Source organism: Perognathus longimembris, unplaced genomic scaffold (assembly GCF_023159225.1).
Source record: "Perognathus longimembris pacificus isolate PPM17 unplaced genomic scaffold, ASM2315922v1 HiC_scaffold_1648, whole genome shotgun sequence".
Taxonomy (NCBI): domain Eukaryota; kingdom Metazoa; phylum Chordata; class Mammalia; order Rodentia; family Heteromyidae; genus Perognathus; species Perognathus longimembris.
The window spans coordinates 55,933-61,932 of record NW_025956670.1 but is presented as its reverse complement, the minus strand read 5'-3'; positions in this window follow the sequence as shown (position 1 = coordinate 61,932).

Here is a 6,000-nt window from a genome sequence, read left to right as displayed (position 1 = left end):
ATCCCTGTTCTGAGTCGTAAGTGATTCTTGAGAAGGGACTGATGCTGGAAACATTATGGAGCACAGATCCAATGTACACACATATTTATGTCAATGAAGAATTTTAGCTTATTTTATTTTACTTGTTAATAACTCTTTCTATTCTTTATTTTTCAAAAGTGGTTTCAACAACAAGTCGATCAGATGGAGGAGGTAAATATTTGTTTATTGATCATTAAATTAATGTTTTTCATTCATTTCAAAACGAATTTGCAGTATATGTAAATTATTTTTTTGGTTAATAACAGCCAGATATAAAGTAATTTTGTAAGAAAAGTATTTGTGGATGGAACAATATGTTTCTCTCTAATTGTGTATTCTTAGTCTGACTGACACATTCTTTCTCTTAAATTTGAATGTCAAATATTTAGCTATATCCCCTTTCCTAATTTGCATAAAAAGTGACAAGGAAGGATTTATTAACTATTTCTCCTGTATTTAAAAAGCATGAACACAAGTCCAAATTGTGCATATTTTTCTAAATTTGCCATGATATTTAACTCATCTGTTCTGCATTTGTGATTTTCAACTTGTTTAATACCAGCTTGAAAATGACTGACCTCTGACTTATTCCATTTTAGAAAATACTTTGTATATCCTTCTAACATAAAAGATAATTTTAAAGTTAGCTTTAGTGATTTATAGAATTATTCTATAGGACCATTTTCTCATTTATTCCAATTAAACACACTTTAAAAGCCCTGGCTCATTAAAGAAATGAAAAATCATTTATTTGAAATATAAATACATGATTAAGAAATGAAGGTGAGACTTATTACTTTATCGCTAGTTTCTGAGAGGAAGGGCTTCATGGTATACAGGCTCCTAACTTTAGAACAGTTATGGCTGATATTGGGAAGAGGTGTTTTTTTTGAATATGCCATTTGGTTTTTATCTTTGCAGAGAAGTAGGATTGAGGAAAGAATTTTCTGTAGTCTCTTGCAAAATTCATTCTTTACAATTTCAAATAAATTTAGCTTACCTTCTGCTTTCTTATATTTTAAATCTAGATACTTCTTCTGAAATCTTTTCTTCGTGATTGTGTCTACTTTTCTTTCTAGGTTCATTTTTCTGTCAGTGTGCATGGCGTATACCATATCTTGCCTCTCCATTCTTTGAATTTTTCTACCTTTGGCTTGTACTTTCAGTCACATTCTGGACCTGTTAACCAAATTTTCCTATTTTTTATATAAAAACAATCACTTTTTTTTTTAAGGCAATCGAGTCTTAAACTATATAATTTTATCACTCAAGTTACAGTTGATAGCAGTACCATACATTATGGTAACTGCTATTGTGTGAACGTCAGTAAGTATACTTACAGAAACAAATAGGTATGATGACACTGGGCCACTATTACACATGTGGTCTGTCATTGGTTGAAATGACACTATATATGAGATAACTATTTTGTATATGAAATTTAAAAAATGATTGCAATGCTTTGAATGCTGATCCAGTCTTTCTGACTTCATTCAGACCTAGGATGACCCTGGGGCTAGTGACTCCCACTTGGAGTCCTAGCTACTCAGGAAATTAAGATGTATAGATAAAGTTTCATGTCCAGCTAGTCACAAAAGTTGGTGAGGCCTTAGTTTTGATTAGCCAGCAAAAGCTGTAAGTGGACACGTGGATCAAGTGACAGAGGGCCAACCTTGAGTAAAAAAAAAGCCAAGCACTGAATACAAGTCCCAGGACATGGTCATACTCAAAAGAGATACAGTGTATTTATTCAGATTTTATATTCTCTTTGCTAAATTTTCTCAAGAATACACACTGTATTATAGTAAATTGGTTAACTTTTCCAAACTGTTTGTTTGTTATTCCTTTCTAAGAAAACTTAACCCTATGATTCAGTTGTGAAACATTGCTAATGAAAATTACATGATTGGCCGCATACAATTTCTCCAAGTACTACCTGGAAATTGTACTGCACTTTTAAAATGAAACTCAGCCTTTGTTGTCTCTTGTCTCATTTCTGTGCCATTTTCATTTTCACTCCCAATCTCTTTCAATCCCCTAAAAAGCAAGTTGTTGATTGAAATTTCCTTACCTACTACAACACATTTGTCTAAAATCACGTTACCTTCTAGCTTCTTAAGAAAACACCTTGTCTTCCATTTATACTGAAGGCATTCTTTCATTTTGTTATGGATTTTTCTTCTTTTTGATTCTCTCTGGTACATTGTGTCTAAATCATGTGCCTTTTAGCTTTTTTCTTTCTTTCTTTTTTTTTTTTTTTCTGAGGCTTGAACTCAGGGCCTGGGCTCTGTTAGTGAGCCTTTCTGCCTCTGTGTCCTCAAGGCCAGCACTCTACCACTTGAGCCCAAGTGCCATTTTCTGATTTTTCTGAGTAGTTTCTTGGAGATATGAATCTCTTGGACTTTTCTCTCTGGGCTGTCTTTGAACCATTATCCTCAGATTTCAGCACCCTGACTAGCTAGGATTACAAACATGAGCCACTGGCACTGCCCCTTTTAGTTTTAAATTAAATTTATTTCTCTTGTTTATAATTTATTATTCTCCATTTAAATCCTATATCTGTAACTGTAATTTTTATTTATTTCTGAAATAGTTTATATGTGAATTTACTCATATTAGGGAAACAGACATTGGATTATAGTTGGTTATAAACAAAACTCAAGATTTATAAGTGAATGGAGAGAAATAGTACAGATAATGTTTGGGCAGTAAAACCAATTGGCTTTATTTAAAATTTTTAATTCAGCTGAAACTGGCAGCAAGGAAAATGATAATCTGGGAATTTTGTCCTTTGTAAGAGCCTACAAGTCTATGAAACAATATCATTTTGTTTGCTATGGATACCTATAAAACAATTAGAAGTCAGCTATCAGGCTCCTATAGTAGATTTATAGGTAAATTAGATTCTATATTAGTTTAGTACAAATGTGTTCTTAATTCCAAAGTACATTTCAATCTACCCATATTGAATTCCCATGTTGTTCCTGAAAATGTTTGATAGTGAATGAAGTATACAATTTTTTTATCACAATCCCAATTAACATTATTGATCATTTTCTCATTTTAAAGACTCCATTTCCTTGTTTTCTGCAAGTTATGCTACTGTGACAATTGCTTAGACTTTTTGTTTCAATCTTTTTCAGGGTTATCTCTTTTTCCAAACCAGTAAATATTGGCATGCCTCAAGATCTTATTTTTTGGCTACATTTTTTCTTTCATACATTTCACCTGGATAACTTCATTCAATTTTTTAATTCATGAAGTATTAACTTTGTGCTGGTGACTTATCAACAAACGTTTCCAGCTCAAAATTGTGCTTTGAATTCCATATTTGTTGTACCTTGATACAATGAGTTAAAACTAATACCCACGTTAACCCTTTTTCAATGTTTCCTATCTTGGTGAATGGTAGTAGTACCACTTCCCCAGTTAGATAAAGAAGCAATTTTATTAGTTCCCTAGTGTGCAGCCCAACCACAAATTGCTTTTTAAAAATTAAATATGTCATTTTCTCTTTGTATCTACATTTTACAAATTAATCAATTAATTTCCAGAAGAAATCCCTAACAAACAGTTACACTTCTGATATGGTGTTCCAACTTTTCAATGTTTACATCCACAACAAATTTGATCAAATGCTTTTTCATGGTGGACTTATCACTAGATAATTAATCATGGATGTGGCATCCTATTCTATGAAACATATTAATTCTCCTTACCACTCTTTCTTTTTGGTTCTATTTAAAAGGCCCTCATAAACAAAAGGGCCTAAGTTTACCAATATAGACCAAAGAATAGCAGCTTTATAAATACATGCTAACTTTTTGAATTTAGTAGCTGAACATTATAGACATTTTAGAAAAAAAGTTGCATTCTATAATTATGGTAATAAGGATAATCTTAGAATTTAAGTAGCAATTATTTTAGAATCTCTCTAGTTATTTTGAGTTGCATTTATTGTTATTGAGCTTCTTTAAAATTCTATATATCAAAAGAGTAAATTGAATATTTGAGCTGAAGTTCTCATTTAGATTTAGTTCTACTGATAACTACCCATAGAAACATATACAGAAAATAGGATACCAGCTCTGGTTATATCTAGGAATAACTAATATTCAAAAGTTATTCATATTCAGTGAGGGAAATAATGAAATGTCTTTGAGGTATGGTATCAAAATGGCTATTTTCTATGTAACCTGTTAATTTTACTGTTTTAGATAAGTAGAGATCAAAATATTTTAGAAGATCTTCCAGTAGCTGCTGAAAAACCTTCTTTGACCTTTGCACAAGTAGTAAAGCTAATAGGAAAACTAGAAAAACTGAGAAATTTTGTTAAACATGCACCTAAACATATCGAGAAATCCATGTAAGTTAATGAATAATTGAATGAAATATAACATGGGGTAGATAATAAGAATCAAATGAAAGATTGTAGTTGGGTATTACTACTACACGTAGAGCTTCTAAACAAAGTCAGAATGTTTCATTTCCTCAGTTTTGTTTGATAATTTTAAGAATATAGATGTCAGTCATTGTACAGTGGAGTACCCATTAGTCTGATGTGAGTTTTCATTTCAAATTCAGTTCAGTTGCAATGAACGTTTTGTTTCCACTAATAATTTTTCAAATGCTTAGTAGCCATACTTTTATTAGTAAAGAATTTTATAGGACACAACTAGCTTTAAATATATATATATATATCTTATGAGATCTCAATTTAATAAATGCATTCTCAATAATAAACAGGAAAATAAGGCCTAATGAATATTTACTTGAACATGAATATCAAATTATATAACCAACTTAAATTTTTTATTTACAAATAACCATTTTACGCATTGTTATGAATTAACATAAACATAGTATATACACGAAGGCCTTATATATCATATTATTAAAACAAAAATTACCCAGAGCTTCAGGGGCTACTTTTTAGGAAGACATTACTATTTTATGTTACTTAGTTTAATTTGCTATCACATTTTACCGTTACACTATCTCATTTTGAGTTCAGCTATTCACATTCTTACTCTGCTTTATTGCTCATGGCTGATCTCTACCACTTAAGCCACGTGTCCATTCTGGCATTTTCATTCTTCATAGGAGTGGAAGTCTCACTGATTTTTCCACCTAGGGAGGCTCTGAAGCAAGCTTCTCCAGGTCCTAAATCCTGAGTAGCTAGGAACCTAAGCATAAGCCACAGGTAGTTGGCACAGTGGTTTGTTGATATCTCTATGTATCAGTGAGATGATTGTCATGGGAATTGCATAACTAAATCTTGAGTTCGGAGGTAAACTCAATGGAACTATATATTCATACTTATCATTTTACTTTCTAGTGGTTAATAGACATTATTCTACTAACTTCACATGTAAACTCTCTTGTTATCCTTACAAATGCCTCCTTATAAGTATGACATTTTACCTGTATTTCAATAGATGAGGAAATTGAAGTTTAGAAAGGTTAACTATAACAGCACTGACAGCTATGTATTATCAAAGAGGAATCTATTTTTTTCTGCCAGTTTATTTTTTGTTAATTTTGCTATTAATATTGTGAATGTGTATAATTATATTCACAATACACACAGAACACATAGAATTATTCTGAGTATCACTAGTGCATTTCTATAACAGTTATGAGCAAAATTAAAATATTCAAATTAAATACCATGAATTTAAATGTCTAGCCTAATTCTAATGATTATCTTTTACTTGATTAAGGAATTTTGTGCATTTTTATTCACTTTTTGACTGTTTTATGGTATTTTTAAAAAAGTGATGTGCAATTTTCATATGTTTTTGTGTTTAAAAATATTTTTATTATCTTTACATAGTTGTACAAAGGAGTTACCATTCACCAAAGCAGTTTATGAAAGCAGTGCCCCTTGATCAACGTCGTCCATTTCAACATTTTCACAGACCCCTCCCAACACACTGCTCACATCACTTTCACTAATTTTTAGATTATGTAGTGAAT